Source organism: Solanum pennellii, chromosome 3, assembly GCF_001406875.1.
Source record: "Solanum pennellii chromosome 3, SPENNV200".
In the NCBI taxonomy this organism is placed as follows: domain Eukaryota; kingdom Viridiplantae; phylum Streptophyta; class Magnoliopsida; order Solanales; family Solanaceae; genus Solanum; species Solanum pennellii.
In genome coordinates this window covers 33,102,667-33,122,511 of record NC_028639.1, presented here as the reverse complement: position 1 = coordinate 33,122,511, position 19,845 = coordinate 33,102,667, and positions in this window count along the sequence as shown.

Sequence of the window (19,845 nt, the reverse complement as noted above, 5' to 3'; positions counted from 1 at the left end):
TTGTCCCATAACTACGTAACCCCGTAGGTCTTAGCTTATTGGATCCACTAGATGACTATTATTTATGAAGGTCCTACCTTGGAAAGTAGTACCCTTTCTTTCTGGTGTGGGAGTAGAACACCGGATTCCATGTAGCTCACATGGTCTATGTTGGTTATGGCTATGTCTCCCAAAAGATAAGAATATGAAGTCTCGTTAAAACTCTTTTATAAGCTTACTTAGTATAAGTAGGATTATGGATCCTACCCATGCATTGCACAAGTGGAGTTAAATAAAGGGTAGAATTAGAGCGCCTTATAAAATAATGACTTATGTTTATGTACGGTTACTATGATTATATGTTAAAGTGACTTTTTTTATTTCAAGACATGGAGTATGATTATACATGTGAATTACATTTATGACTTTTTAATGGGTTTGGTTATTATATGTGGGGGAATGGGACTCCATGTGTACATTGCACTAGTGAGCTTGTGGAAGGGTTTTGAGAGTGGTTTATCTATGATATTAACTAAATGGGTTATGACTAAAGATGTAGCCAATGAATGAGTTCTTATATGATGATATGAAGTATGTGGGTTTTATGTCTAATATTAGATGAAGATTTTATGACTTGTTGAATGTGATGTGCCTAGTCTAGGGTGATTTCCTAGGAACACTTGGTGTAAGTAGTATTATGGGATGTTGCTTGCACATTGCACTGGTGTAACTTGGGGGTTGTCTTAGGTGATGTTTCTTATGTGAAGATTATGTCTTATGATGTGCTTATGACTTTATGAATATATGTGGTTGGTTTGAGGAATCTTATACAAAACTTCATCGTTGGTTCTTTTAAGATGATACATTGTACTAATTATCACTTAAGGGTTGCTTAAGGAAAGGAGTTAAGGTAAAAAGGCGCGCAGTGAATTATATGTATTGAATGTGCCTCAAATGTGATAAATGGTTTTATGAGTTACTATGAATGGTTTCCATGTGTATGATGACATATGTGGTCTATGTTGTGCCTATTGTATCAATGTTCATGAAGTTTTTCTAAAAAAGCATGATGCATGGTTTCTAAACAATTTCCCTTTTAAAGCATGTTTTTGCATGGTTATCATACTCAGTGCATTCTTGTACTAACACCATTCGTCTTCATGTTTTTACACATATTGTAGGTGGTGGTGGCTTATGCACCTTTCCTAGAATGAAGAGCTTGGATTACTATCCCAAGTTCGGTTCTGTCTTCAAAGATTCATAGACCTTATGTCAATAGTTTCTTAAAGTTCATGTAATAGATTTGTAATGTTTATTGTTGTATTGTAAGGTCAGTATCACCAAGTATATATAGAAGTCGTGTCTAATATGGCATAATGAGACTTAGTGTCCTAGCTTTGTATTATTGTAATTCAAATAAGATGACTTTTAATCTTGTGTTATGGTATGAAAATGTTTTAATTTTTTTGCTATTTTACGTTTATGCGATGAAAGTATGCTAATGGATTGTATAAGACCTCAAAGAGGTCGAATATGCTATCTAACGTCTGGGGGTACTCGCGGGTCGTTGCACTACCCTTGATGGAAATGGATATAGAAAAGCATGTCTAAGTCTACCCCAAGCATCTAACCTACCACCAGTCCTACCTCCATCTGGTCCACCATTAGCTTCCTAATAATTTCTTCATCGATCCTAACCTCGAGTACAACCTCTAGCTAGATGGGTTGTTGTCGTGACTTGTCTCCCTGAATATGGAGCAGGTGCAATCATTCCTTATTGAGGATAGTCCATGGACTAATGATAGAGATTCCAAGAGTTATAGAAACCCTATGAAGATCATATTCCAAAATAATAATCACCATGGCCTAAAGCACCCGACTACAAATCCCTTCAATTCTTACCCATACTAGCATCACCCTGACTATATCGGTCTCCCTCTAAAGTATGAAGTGCAACCTAAACAATTCGTCTAGAATGACCTTGCTATAACCACTAGTAAGGTCTATTGGATGAATCCATGGGTTTAGGATGGGATCTGCCATAGATTCAATGGTGTTGAGCCCTCTTGTTGCTGCCCCATCTAGCCTTGTAAGGAAATTTTTTCATCCTATATGAATGGTCGACTACTTCTAAGAAATAACGGCCCGCTGAAACCATGGACTTGTCCTTAATCCTTAGCTTACGCCTCAACCCACAAACAAAACAACGAACTCTATGTTGGTCATTCGACATTACTTCGTAGCACGCTCGGGGAGATCGTGAAACCTCGTCTTATTCTTATATACCATCACAGAGCCCTACTCCAACCATGAGATTGGGTCACTATGTTTATCTATATCACTTAATAAAATGAACTCAGCCAAGAAGGTCTCTAAGAACATAGCCTATGCAAATAGAGGAAACCAGTTTGTCTAGTATCTAAGTACAAATGCCACTACTACCTAGCTGACCTATGAAGTTGATATGTGTTGAAGTCGTCTCCTTTTAACTCCACTAGCCCCAAAGTATATAGCCTCTGAGGAAAAGTCATTTGAAACTCATGGGGATCCTCTCCAACCGCCATTGAAAACCTCGTAGGTGTCAGTCTCATGAACTCTTCGAGTATTTTCTGGTTCTATAACGACATAGCTTCAACTATAAGAACAATATAGGTCATGGCGGGTGTTGGGGGAACCTTAACTTATAGAGTCACTATGGCATTCTAGTACTGGTGCAATTGGCGAATAGGCTTGCTACATGCCCACTACAACGGTAAGCAACTGAGCAATGACCTCTTAAAGATTGAGAGCCATAATTGGTCTGGGTGGTGGCTGGGCTAGCCCCACTCTAGCGAATGAGAAACAACTAGAGCTGTCTGAGGCTCCTACATTGGCTCTAGAGTTCTCTATTTATCACAAGCTACTGCTGCAGCCTTTAAATGCCACCAAGATCATCCTTTATCTCAACTAGGATCTATTTGAAATCCCAAGTGGATTAACCCTGACTGAAAAAATGCGCATAAACCATCTTATGAAAGAAGTAAACAAGTGAGATTCCAAGAAACCAATTAGATAGATAATACACAAAAGTGATAAAAAGAGAGAATCTTCCTGATGATGCCATGTAGCCTTCTAAAGATAAGATGTAAATATTTTGTGTCGATCCTTATGATTCTACTAGTCACTTGCTCTGTATAAGTGAGACTGGTGAACCATGTGCTCTAATATCAACTTCTTACGACCTAATTTTTTAAGTCATGATTACACCTACTATAACCCACCAATAAGTAAGCCAACTCGTAACCCTGAATATCAAGTAATGTGTATAAGGGTAAAAACAACACAATAACAACAAATTTAATAAAAAAATAATAGAAGAATAAGGCGGAAGCAACATATATAATACAATGTAAAAGATCCACAGTAAAAAACCTGGAAGTCAAGAGTACAGAGCTACTAAAAAAAGTACACATTCCAAAAGTGGACTAAGATTTAAAGACTTATCTCAAATCATAATGACTAGCCAAATAATGCATAGGGAGAAAAGTATGATACAAGTTTCCATAAGCTCACCCTTGTCTCCAAATCTGATAGAAGTTGGCACAAAATAACGGTGGTGCTCGTACATGCATCACAAAATAGATGCAAAGTTTAGAATCAATACAAAGTAACAAGTACTCAGTGGGCATCATAGGCCGACATAGATAGAAAAAAATTAAAGGCAATAGAAAAAGCAATAATAAACTATAAGAGATGTCAAAAGTGTGAAATTCTAGCAGGATTGCTCTCCAGTGTAAAAAAATGTAAATGAAAGCAAACACTAGCTAACTAAAACCTAATTGGTCCCTTTAAGCCAAAAGGCACACTCGTGCACAAGTTTGAAGAAAAACCTGAACAGGCCCTCCCAATAGGTACACATAATGACTATATCTACTAAGAATAGAATCGGGTGAATCAAGAGTCGAGAAATGCATAGCTTGGACCTTGAACCATGGATAGCCTCCTAAATGAACCAAGAAAACCAATTCAAAATATATCAACTCTATAAATGATAATGTCCTGAATCGCTGACTGCATCTGAATTGTATGTCTAGACCTCAAATATTCTACTGAAATAGGGTAGCATGACTAGACCTCGATTGTACAACTAGAACAAAGCAACATGGCTAAACCTCGAATCTGCGACCAAATGAGTTGATTAAGAATCTCATTTAAAATCATCAGCATTGTACCATTGTGTGATGAAGTCCACTATGAGGTGATAAATATAATACTTCTAACTTTAGAAAATTATGTCCCAAGTCTTCAAAGGAAGAATAATATCTTAATTATGAATCACTAGGGTCATAATGAGTATTTATGGATAGAAGGTCATAAAAAATGAGTTACCTCCTAACTAAGGCTCTTTCTATTAGACCTGAGTCTTTTAGATTAGTCAAGAGGTTGTTAAAAGTATGAAGTAGCGTCGGAGAAAAACTATGTTATATCTCCTATGGAAAAATAAAGTATAATGAAAGCACTAGTCTTTACCTAAACTAAGTCCTCATATGCTTCGAATAGCAACCATATAAATCACAACACATGCCAGAAGATATGAATGATCGCGAACAGAGAAAAAAACAAACTAACAGTCCTAAAAATCTAATCAAATCCCAAACCATGATTTTTGACTAACTAAGCATGATAAACTAGCTAATTCAAACTATATTCATGAATTAATGTTCTCAAGAAGAAATAGAAGGACTGGAAGACATAGCCTACTTTAAATAAAATTACGCAAGCTCCAATTTCAAGGTTATGGAGGTTATCCCTTGCAAGTGATCTCTTAATGTTATCACACTAATAAAATAGAATCACAATGTCAATACATATATATTGACAATAAAATCACAATAACTGGAAGCGAAACAAAAATTAAGTTAAATTATGTATGTGCGACGCATATCAGAAACTTGAAATTAACTCTATCAAAAGGTCAAACTTATATCCCAAAACATTTTACAATTCAGGTCTCAAAACACAACAACATATGCAATAGTTCACCATTATAGATAAAAAAGAAGAGGCAGGGAAGCTCGTTCAGGGCGTAATTTACCTCAAATGAGCAATTCCTGGCACTTCCCAACTCCAACATAAAGCCTCAAACTTCTTAGATGCATAGGAGTTGAACTCACCCAATTTTAACACTCGCGTCATAAGAGATTTAAGATGTAAATATTAAACAAATTTGGGCATGAGTAGTGTTTTATTTGAAAAAATAGTCACACAACACATCGAGATCGCAAGTTAAGGGGTCACAATCAAGGCCCATTGTAAAACCCCCCAAAAAATGAGTTAAGGTGTCTAGAGCCTAAAGTTTGTGTCTTGGTGTTTTGAAGTCCTAAAATGGGTTATAAGGTTGTAATAAGGCAGTGTCTAAAGATTTAGGTGATTTGGAAGACAAACAACAAGGGACGACCAAGACGTTTGACGACTAGTCACCAAGGGGACTTAAGTGTTTTATGTGCTTATGTGTGTGTCATGAGCTTATGAAATCCTTATATGATTAATAATTTTTTTATATGCATTTTTATAAGTTTCATGAAGTTCGGAGGTTAAACGGCCAAGACGTTCGAAAGTTAGCACTTGAGACATGCATGTGTGACTTGAATGTGTCTATCTTGTTTGGATGTGTTGTGAGTGTTGTTTGATTCTCAAACTGGTGCGGAAGGTCTTTAACATATTAAGGTTTTGAGTAACATTGGAAAAATCTGGGCACGACTCCCTAAGGACCCCGCAAGAGGCCTTCAAGGAGGACCCAAAGGCTGTCGAGACACTGCCTTGGCAGTGTAAACGAGGAGCCAAATTGACGCCCCGTTCTTCAATTGACGCCCGTCGATGGTACGCGTCGCCCAAAACTTAGAAGTCTGAGATCAGTCCACATTAAAGAGTTGACATCGCAAATGATGGAGCAACAGGATGGCTCATCGACCAGACGATGGCCCGTTGATTGCTCCCGTCAATGCAGCCTGCAACTTCACTGTTTGCACGCTATCTCATTAAGGGGTGAATGGGAAATTCACCCCACATCATAACCTGACCCTAGGCAGTTTATTTGTTTATTTTAGGTATATTATGTTTGTTCATAACGTGAAAACCTCATTCCCAATCCATGATTCAAAATTAGACTTCCATCTCCCAAAATACCCCCTCTAGAACCTCCATTGCAGATGAAGCTTAAGAACAGCCATGCTGATAGATTCCCAAGGTTTCTTCACCAAGTTTTCTTGGTCTTTTCATATTATAAAGGTCTGGTGATCCTTCATCCTTAGTCAACCTTTCTTCTAAGGAGTCCTTCCAATGTCTTCAATGAAAGTTCATGATCAAACCTCCAATCTTCCAATCTAGTCATGGGTTCTTTCTCAAAACATTTTCAAAGGATTTCCTCTGATAAATTGATTATAACGTATTGAATATAAAGTGAATTTCAATCCAATTGCATAATGAACCCATGTTCCCATAAAAAATATCGATTTAGCCTATTTGTGGGAATTGTGATCTTGATTCTATGTTAAGTGAATTATTATTCTAACATGTTGAATTGTCTATTTCTACTATTTTGTATTCAGACTGATGGTGAATTATTGATTAGTGATCAATGATGATCAAGGCTTGGATGTTTGTTAAGGTTGACCTATACTCCTATATCTTCTATAGTTTGGTGAAGTAGTGTACATGATACGGCCTTTATTCTATGATGATTGAATCATGATCTCGTATATTATTACTGTACTTTATCTACTTCCTATGATGTAATGTAATGGTGAATTATGTGGATCAAGGTTTGAAGTTTGACCTATGTTCTTCCATTCTCTAATGATTGTTAATGTGAAGTACTTGTCATGATCTCGATTCTAAGGAAATTGAAGTGTGATCTCGTTTAAGTTATGTTGTATTTATCTACTGCACATATTGATGTTATTAATAAAAAAATGTTAGTATTTGTCATTGATGATCAAATCAAAGGAGTTTTGGTAAGATTGTTCTTCTCCTCTACTTTTTTATTGAATTGCTAGTTGATGTAGCCTTGTATGGAATTGTGTGGTATGGTCCACTTATGGTGGTGGTGTTTACTTTAATGTCATTATATATGTGATGTGATCATGGACTTTAAGGCAATTGAGTTATGAAAGTGTGGTGATGATGATCACCAAATGTGAAGCATGCCTAGTATTCTATTCTAGTTGTGATCTCAGTTCTGTTGTTAATGTATAAGCTTGTGAATCACTATGATAGGGTTATGCTGAGGTGCTTCCATTGAAGAAGTAATAATTATTACTGAACCCTACCTATGTACCCCTATGTGAATGTGTGAATAGGGAATGTAAGGAGTCTTAAGTGTAATGTGAAGCTAGCTTGTCTGCTATGCTAAATTGTGATGTGTGGTCTATGTATGAAGGTGCATTGTGGTCCTAAGAGGGTGGCTGCCTCAATGTGTTGTTGATAGCCATTAGGTGATCATATTGACCAATGTACACACACACTCACACTTCATGCATGCTTACAAGTAGTATAAGTTAATGGTGTCTAATGGAAGGGTGTTCTCATATTCACTAATGTCTACTATTATGCATATAAAGTATATGTCTATGAAGCAAGTTATGTATTCCCTTAACTAGGATTACTTGATAGGTGTACTAGTATGGGAAATGGTATGCGGCATTGTCTATGCATTGCACATGTGTGCCTTGACAGGATAGTTCCTACATTTGTGATATTTGTACATGAACATGAATGCATGGTTATGTTATGAATGCTCATAGTGTCTTAATGTGTTTACATTAAAGGATTTCTCATAAATACACTTATGCATTAATGTATAAACATGTGTGGCCTTAATGTGTCTATGTGAAAGTATTGCTCACATATATGTATACGCATACATGTATGATGATCTGGTCAATAGAGGGGCGCTTGGAAGGTGTTCCCAAGAGTTCCCTAAACTAGATGGTGCTTACATATGCTATACCCATGTGAAAGGGTTTCTCACATGACTTAGACTGATGAGATCTCATCTATAACCTATGAACTAAGCATATGAGGTGTTAACTCTCCTAAGCCTATATTTTATAAAGTAATGATAATAATAGCTTTTCAATAAAGGGAACTTAGCTTAGCATCGAGTGAACTTGAAGATGAGGGGTGACACCTTCCCAATGTGGGAAGGTAGGGTTAACCATAGTCCTCACGAGGTGGTTAGCCTCATAGCCTAAAGGGCATCGATTGATGTTTTCATATATACCTCCAAGTTACATAAACTATAATTGCCCCATAGGATCTAGCAAGTGATATCACCTAATATGCTACTCTTCGCTACATCCTTCATGATGTAAGTTAAGGTACTCAGCATCCAGATCACGCTTAAATCAACTATTGGTCTGTATTCAGTAGCTCAGGTGATGAAACATTTTAGAAACTATTAAACTAAACAAAATTCTAACACAAAACTAATAGGCTTAGCTAAAGCTTGAAGTTAGGGTTAAAGCCTAGAAAATTATCACGACCAAAGAGCATCCCCTAGCAGTAACCAGCGTCTTCATCCTCAAAGAGGTCTTAGACAAGCCTTAGCATACATTGCATCACACATAGAATAAAAAGCGGAAAAATTAAAACATTACATTTGAAGTCAACTTCACTTCACATATCGAAAATAGACTACATTGTCTCACATCGTCATCTAAAATATATATAAGAGTATATAAAAGTTGGGACTTAGCCCTTACATCAATACAAGTCTTACAAAATGAATGCGACATAGTTCTTGAAATAGAAAAAATAGAACAATGTCTTTCAACATAACAAAACAACTAAAGCTAGATTCATAGGCTTTTGTCCTCAGACTTGAGGACTCACCAACTTAAGAAACAATCCAAGCTTCTCTACGAAATTGGCCAAGAATCACCTCAATAGCCCGAACCTACATTTATGTAGAAATATATGAGATATGGGTTAGTACAAACCACATGTACTAAGTATGGAAAACATGCACAAAAGGACATTTTGTTGATAAGCATGCTAAGTTCACTTCAAAAGACTTTATGCACATTCAAGAACCATATTACAAGTCTATATCACCACAATAATAAGACACATTCATATTCATGTTCAAGAGTAACATCATAACAAAGACATAATCAAAATTTCATGTTTTGAGTCCATTTCATCAATACATCACAAGACCTTACTCATAACACCAATCCAAGTCTACTAGTGCAATGTGTATGTGAATCCCCATAACCCACATAAACCAAGTAAACTAGCAAAGAGACCATAAACATTGCATTTACCTCATACATTATCATACACGCCAACATCATACATAACAATTTAAACCAACATTATGTATATCAAGTGAAACCAACATCATACATAGCATATGAGACCAACATCATACATATAATATAAACATAAGATTCCACCCTTTAACTCCCCTCAAGGTCTACGTATGTAATGTATAGGTAAAGTCTCATACCCTTACCTACACTAAGTGACACCTCTTAAGTAATCCTAGTTTGTGTTCATCTTCTTACTTTGATTCATTCATTTTACTTTCGGGAAACTTCTCCATGACCGACATTAGACCATATGAGCTAACATGGAATCTGGTGTCAACCCCTCACACTGAAAGGAGGGCATCCTACTTTAAAAGGTAGGACATTCATAATAGCATCTACGTGGATCCACTAGCTAGGTTTCCTATGGGGGCACATAGTTAAGGAACTAGGAGGTTGTTACTAGAAACCCTTTTTATGCTAATTAGAATTGTAGTTTCCACCTCATGAGAGAACGTAGTGTGAACCTCCCTTCCTTTGTGAAGGAACACCTCCTCTCATTGTCAAGTTCCCTCGGTGCTAAGCTAAATTCCCTTTTTAAAGAACCTTTAAGTCTTTTTTAAACATTAGTTCATGAGATAGGCCCTAGGGCATTAACCCCTTATATAACATGTACATAGCTCATAGTTTATATGATGAGGATGTCCTTTCATCAAAACCAACAACATGTGAGATCATTAATTCATAACATAGTCTTAAGATGCACATAGGAATTACCTTCAATCCCTCATAATAGTACACCTATCATCATCTCACAACCATCATATGCATAGCATGATCATAAATTCATAACTTCATCATTCATACTTCAATTAAACAACATTGCCAAAGATAGACCAACAACACTATAATAGAATGTTTATGACTTTGAAGATCTTACAAATGGCCTCCATGAAACCCATTTAGGAATTCATCCCAAATATATGATATATAAACCCATCAAACCTATTATCATAATCATGCAATAATCAATTATACAAGAACACACTTAATTACCTCACTTAAAGCCATCAATTCACATAAATTCAAGAGTAAGGGCTAGGAGAAGAGGGACATTCATGGGTTCTTCAAGAATTATATCAAAACCCAAACAATACATGATAATAGGCAGTCTATGAAGTAATAACATAATCAACACCAATCTAACAATGGATACATTCATCAACTTCAACCAATTCATTAAACAAGATCCAAGATTAATGAAATTGGGAAAGAACATGGGTCCAAGGGAAATTCAAGTGAAACACAACAATTAACATTCATTATGCACTTAAACAATCCTAATTAATAATAATTAATTATAATTGATCCACAATTTCAGTTTTAAAAGAAGACCCATGTGTAGAGAAAAACCCTTGATTTTGGTATATCTGAAATCATCTTTGAATGGACCTCTTGGCCAAAGGAATCCCACGAGTGAAAGAATCCATATGTTGATGAAAACTTTAGCCACGAATTTGAGTAGAAAACTTGGAGACTTGATCTTCTTCTTGAAGATTCAGTGGGTAGAGAGAGAATTTTAGAGAGAGGTGAGAGCAATTGGGTTTTCAATTTAGGGATTTGATTTGGATTGGTAAAAGTGATGAAAAACTGACTTAAAATCAATATATACCCATCCCCTAAAACTGCTAAAACACCCCTCACTTTGTTGGACCTTTTAATGAAGCCAAACTTATCTTTAATTTTTTGAGTTTCCGTCACACAACAAGTCCGCATCGCGGAGATGCTCCCACAATATTTCAAAAAATTAAATCTAGATACAGTAGATTCCGCGACGTGGACCAACACTTTGGCCCATGGTAAACCTATTCCGCGACGTGGACTTGTTTCTGCCATGCACAATTGCTTGTTACCTTGGTAGCTTGTTGGCCAATGGTTGGGTTCTCCTCAAGGACCCCTAGGGTGGTCCTTGGGGGGTCGCACATGGAATTTTTGGTCCTACAAATATTTTTTACCTACTTAAAGTATTTTTATAAGTATTAGCCTTCATACGAAACTCCCAAACCTTCACAAGACCTAAGGACGTCTACTAGTTCAATTTTACTAGTTTTCGGACGTCATGGTCATCCCTTGACGTTTAGGCAATACTTCTAAATCAATCTATATACATTAGTCTAGGTCTGGAAATACCATTTTAACCATTATTCATTAAGTGAGGCTCTAGTCTAGGTCATTGAATTTCCGAAGTGTAACAAAAAAACTCATTGTACCTTAAAATTCATGTTTTCGGTTAGAATGTCAAAGGGCCTAAATTCCAAGTACCAACCATGGGTCCTTGAGGAAAAGTCAAAAAAAAGTGACTTTGGCAGTGACCCACGAAGGGCACCTACAACTTGTAGGTCCACTTATGCCTCGTAGATGGGGGTCGTGGGTGAAGACCTAGAAAATGAGTTGCAGGTCATGGACATACAGACCTTCAAGGTGGCCAGTAGGTCCATACACGGACTGTAGGTCCTTGGTGGTGGGCCAGACCTGTCATGTTTTCTAATTCGGCCAAATATAGGGGTATTTAGGTGAAATTCTAATTAAGTCAGTTTAATGTAGGGTCATTTTATATGGCTTAAATAGGCATATAACACTTTTGATTAATTAACTAACTACAAACACTTCATAAAAATATAAACAACCCATATCAAAATCAAACCTCTCCAAAATCTTCTCTCTAAAATCTGCATAGAGAAACAAGAAGAGATCAAGTTAGGGATTCAATAAGGGAGATTTCTCTTACAAATTTGTTAAATTTCTACACTTAAAGTATGGTAGTCTATAATTCATGGAATACTTTCATTCATGGATTCCTCAAACTTCTCATTACAAATTAGAAAATTCTCCAAAACCTAGGGTTTTCACTCCAAGTCATGGATTCTTTCCGAAAACGTTTTCAATGATTTATAGTATACTATGATTGAATTGTTGTTTTATGTTGATTTTATGGTAAAATATCTCATGAATGCATGAGATCCCCATAACCCTTATTTATGACTTTGTGATGTGGGTGAATTGTAGTAAGGTCAATTGTATGGAATTGTACTTGTTGTTATCTAGTTCATTTGATCATATTCTTATCCATCATGAATGTAGTAACCCTAGATTGTCTACGAGAATGTGATACTTGATCGAGGAAGGGTAAAATATGGGAATTATGCCAAATTGTATGCTTCATGTATGCCTGTTTTATGAACATGATTATAATCTAGTTTTGTGTTAATTGAAAGTTCATCCCCATAAACACATAATGATCTTGATGTAAAACTTTTTCTCACTATATGATGATTACTAGGTTGAAAGTTCGTTCTCACCTATAGAATTTATGAGCTATTTGTATGGATTGTTTTGGATGGATAGTAAGACACTCCTTCATTCTTGTATGTTCAATTCAGTATTAGACATTTAATTTGTCACATCCAGGGAGCACCCCCTAGACGTAAAACCAGCGTCGTCGTCCTCGGAGAGAACTAGGACTATCCTCTTAGCATTCATCATTACATTCATAGGTTAAAAGTGTGGAAAATTTAAAATTTTTCATTTACATCTATCATGAGGTTTACATAGACCTCTCTCTTACACATAATATATTCATATCGAGTTTGCTTAGACCCTTCGTATAAGAAGATTACATAGTCTTCTACTTTTATGTCACACATATATATAAGATACACAATATAGTCTTAAAAGGGATGTCTCATATTAAACCATCTAAACGGAATAGAACAATAATGGCCATATCCCTTACACAACCGACAGTATTCACAAAACAATAGGAATGAAACGATTGTCATTAGACTATAACAATGCAACATAGCTAGAGTGAGAAAAGGCATCATCCTCGGAACTTGAGGACATGCCCACACTTGGAGGAATGATCCAAGCCTTCTTGCCAATTGGTCACGAACCCTCAATGACCGAAATCTAAAATGTTGGGGAAAAGGGAGAAAATAGGGGTTAGCACATCACTTGTACTAAGTATAGAAACACATGCACACATACAAAGGGACAATTTTATAAAGGCATGCTAACTCACTGTAAAAGCTCCTTTATGCATAAATAGGAAACTATGTCAACCAATAAGCACACCATCCTCAAGAAAATAGCATAATCAACACAAGACCAACAATATTAAGTCAAGTCAACATATGTATAACCAAATAACTTCAACATCATATTATAACCACAGGGCATATATAAGAACTTCATAATCTTTCAACATATACTAGACTCTTACCTATAAGCCCTTATCAAGTATACAAGTGCAATGGCCAAGAAAAACCCCATAACCTCACTTGAGAAAGCAAACAAAACAAAGGACCATAAGCTATGCCTAACATCACTTAACATAGCATCAAAGGTAACCATCATCATACCTTAGCAATATAGACTAACAACATGCTCATAAGTGAAACTAACATCATATAGAGTCATTTACCATGCAAAGTCAACATATATATAACATATACACTATAAGAACACAAAAACAACCTCCTAAGGATTCCCTCTAGGCAAACTAGTGCAAGGCATAGGTAGAGTCCCATACCCCTACCTAGGCTAAGTCAAACCTCATAAGTCCCCCTCGTTAGTGCTCAATTCATGACTTCATTTTTCCTTTCGGGAACACTTGACTTAACCGACATAGACCACAAGAGCTAAGTGTGGAATCCGATGTTGTGAAACCTTACACCGATGGAAGGTTGTCTACCGGCCAAAGTAGTACCAAACATGAACATAGCATCTAGGTGGATCCACTAGCTAGTATTCCTATGGAGGCAACATAGTTCAATAACTAGGAGATATAGTTGGGATCCTCTTTATGTTCCATGCATTATAGTCTCCAATATCATTAGTATAATAGTGGAACCCTATGTGGGAAGGGACACTCATCACTACTAGTTCACTCGGTGCTAAGCTAGAGTCCCTTTTTGAAATGTCTTTATGTCATCCATTATTATCAAAGCTTAGTTTAAGTCATAGGAGACTAACCCCTTGTATATCATCATCATTATCTCATTAGGAATTGCATGAGAATAACCTTACAATACAACTTTTATAGTGATATCAACATCTTATACCATAACCTAGTAATGCACATAAGTGATTCAACATCATCCTTATATCATTACAACCTTAACATAATCTCACAATTCATAAGACAAGACATTTCAATACCAACATCATACCATCCTACTCAATCCAATCACAACACATATACTTCAATTGAATCAACAACATTAGGTATAACTCATCACAATAGAGTTAGGGTTTCCAAGATCAAAAGTCTAACCTCTTTCTCTTCCAAAGCCATCATTATGGTCTTACCATCAACCATCCCCAATTCACCCATCAATGGGTACAACATCATACAATAGTAATTCATCCATTAACCAAGTCAAATGTAGATATACTAAGCAATTCAATTCAAGATCACAACCTAGGGTTAAGGGGAAAAGGTCATCTTCCACAAACTAGGTCAATACATTAAGAAGTAGCATAATTGAATTATAATACATAATAGTCTAATCATAATAACTAAAATAAACCATAAACAATGCAATTTAGAAGATCAAATTCGTATTAGAAAGAAATCCACATGAAATTCATCTTTTTGAAATCAATTTTGGAAGAACCCTTTGGGGAAAGGAATCCCAAAGGTGAAAGGTCACTATACCTTGCTAATTGTTGAAGATTGATGGAGAAAAGTAGTCTTCTTGATTCCCTATAACCCTCTTTGACTTGTTCTTCTATGGAGTTTCTTTGGGAGAGAGAAAGTAGAGAGAATGAGGAGCAATTTAGGTTTTGGAATTGAGAGGTGTTAAGTTAGGTTTTAGACTTAGGGTAGGTTATATAGTTAATTAACTAACCTAAATAACCAACCCCTGATCATTAATTAAACCCCTTACGAACTAACTTAATTAATTGACCCAACTACACATAGTCAGTGAAACAGTGGCCCTTACCTACGAGACCCCGACCTACGCGCCGTAGGTCAGTCGACGGTCACAGTTCATGGCCATCTTGCACACCGTCGTTTGATTCAGAGACTGGCCAAATATTTCCTTTATCAAAAATGTCTAAGTGTCCAATGACGGTGGCCATCGACGCCCAGTCGATTGGACCACGCCCCATCGATGGCCCTCGTCGATGGCTACTGTCTTAGACAACTTTTTGCCACAATGCGAGGGTCCTCGTCAAGAACCCTTGGTTGGTCCTTGGGGAGTCGTACCCAGACGTTTCGACTATAAACCAACTCTAATATGTATTAGACAGCTTACAACCAAATTCCATCGAATTCTGACTCCTAAAAACCTAGTCAAATAGGCCAAGGCACACTAGAACCTCTTGAACTAGTTTCCGGACATCATGGTTGTTTCTTGATGCTTTGATTCTAAAACTTCCTAAATGACTTTTGTAAACTACCCTTAGACACTCATGTTAGTATCTAGATTAGGTCTTGGACTTTCGAAGTGTTACATAATTGTGGGAAGTAATGCTTATCACCTAGTGGATATTAAATATGATATGGAAGTTCCCTCGCTAGAAAGGACGGACTTCTATAAAGTATCTCATAAAATGGAAGCTCCCCCCCCCCCCAGAAAGAGCGGGTTTCTAGTAACAAACTCCTTATCTCATAACTATGTGCTCTCATAGGTATTTAGCTAGTGGATCCATTTAAAAGCTCATACATTTAGTTCTACCTTAGGCAAGTAGGAAACTTTTCTCGGTTGGGGCATGACACCAGATTCCATGTTAAGCTCACATGGTCTATGTTAGTTAAGTCTTATTCCCAATTTAATTAAAAGATGAATAATTAAATGTTGTTGATCAAGGAATTCTACTTAGTATGGGTAGAATTATGGGATCCTACTTATGGATGGCACAAGTAGACTTTGAGGTTAGTCGTAGTGGGTTTATATTATGATGTGATGACTTATATATTGAATATGCTCATGAATTATGCTTTCCCTCTACTTTTCATGATGATTCTCATGTGATGACTTAGGGTCGCTACAGGAAATCTCTAAATGAAGAACATGAGGCATAAAAACATAAATCACATGGAGGTCATTACAATGCTTCATGTATCAAGGGCAATAGAAGATAGTCTTCAACTGATTATTTTGTTGCTTGAATAAGACTGATAGGTATTTTATGATATAAATTTCTACCTTTTAAATATACTATCTATATTATCTACCGATATAGATTATAATTGTGATCTAAAATATGTAGATATGGCATAATATTTTGGCGATTTCATCTCTTTTTGGATTCTCACTTTTTTCATTTAACTCATTCTAATTTTGATGATATAACATATTTATTTAGATAATTTTCTCTCTTTTTAATGCATAGGATTGAATAGTTTATAAGGGGGACGATGTCACGACCTGAAAAATTGAGTTTTAATGGCACCTACTATATATAGCTAGTAAATAAGTCAACTAAAGCTTCAGAATGACATGCATCACAAATACTAGATAAAAACAACCAAAAACATGAGAAATAGGATATAATTTAAATAAACAACAGAAGATAAGAATAGAAATCGACATATATATCCAACTAAATGAGATCCAATCTCAAAACCTGGTCGCCTACTATAAAAGAGTACACGCCCACTAAAATAGACCAAAATATATCAATCTAAATTAGAGTTGAGTCATCTAAAGCAATGTCAAAGTAATTCAAAGGCCTATCGGCTCCAAAATATGAATCTAAGGTAATCACTAGACTACACCCAGTCTAAGGCCTTTAAAAAGCTTCCAATAATCACAAACAAGTACATAAGAATACCACAAGGTAGGGTATGATTACAAAATACAAAGTAAACATATTATCGCTTCCTAAAACCCCAAACAACCAAATATGGCATGATTTCTTACCAATGAACAAGAATCAACTACCCATAAAGACAATATCAATCAATAGATAGATAATATGAAGCATGAAGAAATCAAGACAACTAGATATGCATGCTCTTTATTACCCAAAAGGCTCCTAAACCATAAATCTAATAACCAAACATAAAGCAACCTAAAAACTCATTCCAGCGCGACTTAATTAACATAACTTCAAAGTTCAACTAAAGTCATAACTCATAATCGACGTCATAAGCAGATTCACATGAGCTCTCAAATCATGATTCTGGAGCTTTACGTATCCAAAAGAACTCCGATCACTACTATACTATAAAAATAGAATCACAACGTCAAAATTTTTTAATACCAAACACACAATAATTGGAGACAAATATAGAATCAAGTCACAAAAGAACTGTAAGCCCCACATTGGGAATATCAAAATTAAATCTGTCAAAATCTCCTAAACAACTTACCAAGCTTGTGTCCCAAACTGGGACATAGTTTAAGGCTCGGATGGCAAGTTTTAGCAACATGAAAAAATTTACAACACCAATTAAGAGGCTAAGGGAGTACCTTTGGGATGATAATAACCTCAACATGACGCTCTCCACACTTCCCCAACCACTTTCATACGTATACATGCACTATCTAGACCAAATGCAACAAGAATCAGTCAATTCAAAGATGTATAGCTCAAGAAACTCAACTTGGAACTTTTGAAATAAGAGTTGGATCGCGTTTTGGTCTTAATTAATAGACCAGACAATTACTCATCGCAACAAAAAATCCCCAAGTAGCAATTGTGGCCCCTAGATAAAAGGCCCTACGCAATTACAGAGGTCAAACCCCATGATCACGGTGACCAAAAGTGGTTAACCCCAGATTTACCAATCTTAATCGCAGCCAAGGCCCACATGACTGTGACGGTCAAGTGCGGTGTCTTTCTCGATAACACAGGATTTATCTCCATAGTGATGGAGGATGCCACATGCACTAGATATTGGTGTATCACTTAAAACACCCAAGTTTGAAAATTTCAAACGGAGTGCTTGGAACTTGTTCAAAACCCTATGTACGAAATCAAGATATGCTACACCTATCAAATTTGTCATTCTAGACTGAACGAAGAATTCAAAACTTCTAACATAAGTCGTTTCAATGAAAAGTTGATGTGACATCCAAGCTCCATATTAAGCCAAATTCCACGAGAAGCCGATCCCCACACAAGGTCCTTCTATATTGAACTTAATGTTCCAGAGCTAAAGAAACAGTCATAATTACATTATGAAACCTTCTTTTTGAATATATGATCAAAGTCAACCATTCAAGTTTCACAAGCTCCAAAACACCAATCCAAACGAACAATTATGTGATCGAATTTTTATTCCTAGTAAGTCACAAGTAATGGTTATCGATTAGAAAAACTCTCAATTCATCTTTCATTCTTCAATTTAGTATTAGAGAAATCTAAATAAGATGAGAAAATTATAGTTTTGTGTTCAAGTATGAAGAGTTCACAAAGAGTATAGGTAAAATAGTTCATAGGAAGATAGTAAATAGTACAACTAACCTAACATCATACAAGTAAAAGTAACATGGGGTTTGAGTGTGTTATTTTGAATATTGGTAAGTATTTGGCGTTATTATTTGCTGAATCATGTTTCTCTTATATAGTTCACAATCCAAATCAACTACTATGACATGAAAAGGGTGAATCCTCAACAATTGTGTATGAAGTTAATAATTCTATTCCTATAATTTAGCCCAATTTGACTTAATACTCAAGAACGGCTTCCAATATTAATCCTAATTTATATATAAAAAAAGAAATGTAATTAAATTGTTCCTTATCTATTTTGGGAGACAACACCATATTTGCTTTGTAAAGTTCACTTTCATATAATATAGGGAAAATATACAAGTACCCCCTCAACATATGCCCGAAATCTCAGAGACACACTTATATTATACTAAGGTCCTATTACCCCCCTGAACTTATTTTATAAGTAATTTTCTACCCCTTTTCGGCCTACGTGGCACTATCTTGAAAAAAAAGTCAACCAGCGTTGGGCCCACAAGATAGTGCCACGTAGGACGAAAAGGGGTAGAAAATTATTAATAAAATAAGTTCAGGGGGGTAATAGGACCTTAATATAGTATAAGTGTGTCTCTGAGATTTCAGGCATAGGTTGAGGCGGTACTTGTGCATTATCCCTATAATATAGTTAATACTTGAACCTTCCATGATATACAATTCATATTGCTTCCTTAACAACATAACATTTCCACAACTTCAAAGGAATTAACAAGTCCATTTTAAAAAATATTTGGAGCCCTGCAAATCCAAATTACCTCCTCAAATCGTTTTGTGTGAAATGCAACAAAAACTCCAATAACAAAAAAGAAATACTTTTTGATAAACTCAACGCTTGGATGGGATATTGAACCCTTAACCCGTTTGACTCCCATATATACAGTTCAGATTACTCCCTAATCTCAAAAACCCATGAAAAAAGAACAAATAAGATGAGATTGTTACACTCATGAGAAATGCTTACTTTTTCTTTTGTAAGATAAATTAAAAGTATCATTCTTCTTAGAAAATTAATGATATACAATTTCTCCCTGCAAAAAAATTGAGAATAATTATCGAATAGAGAAAA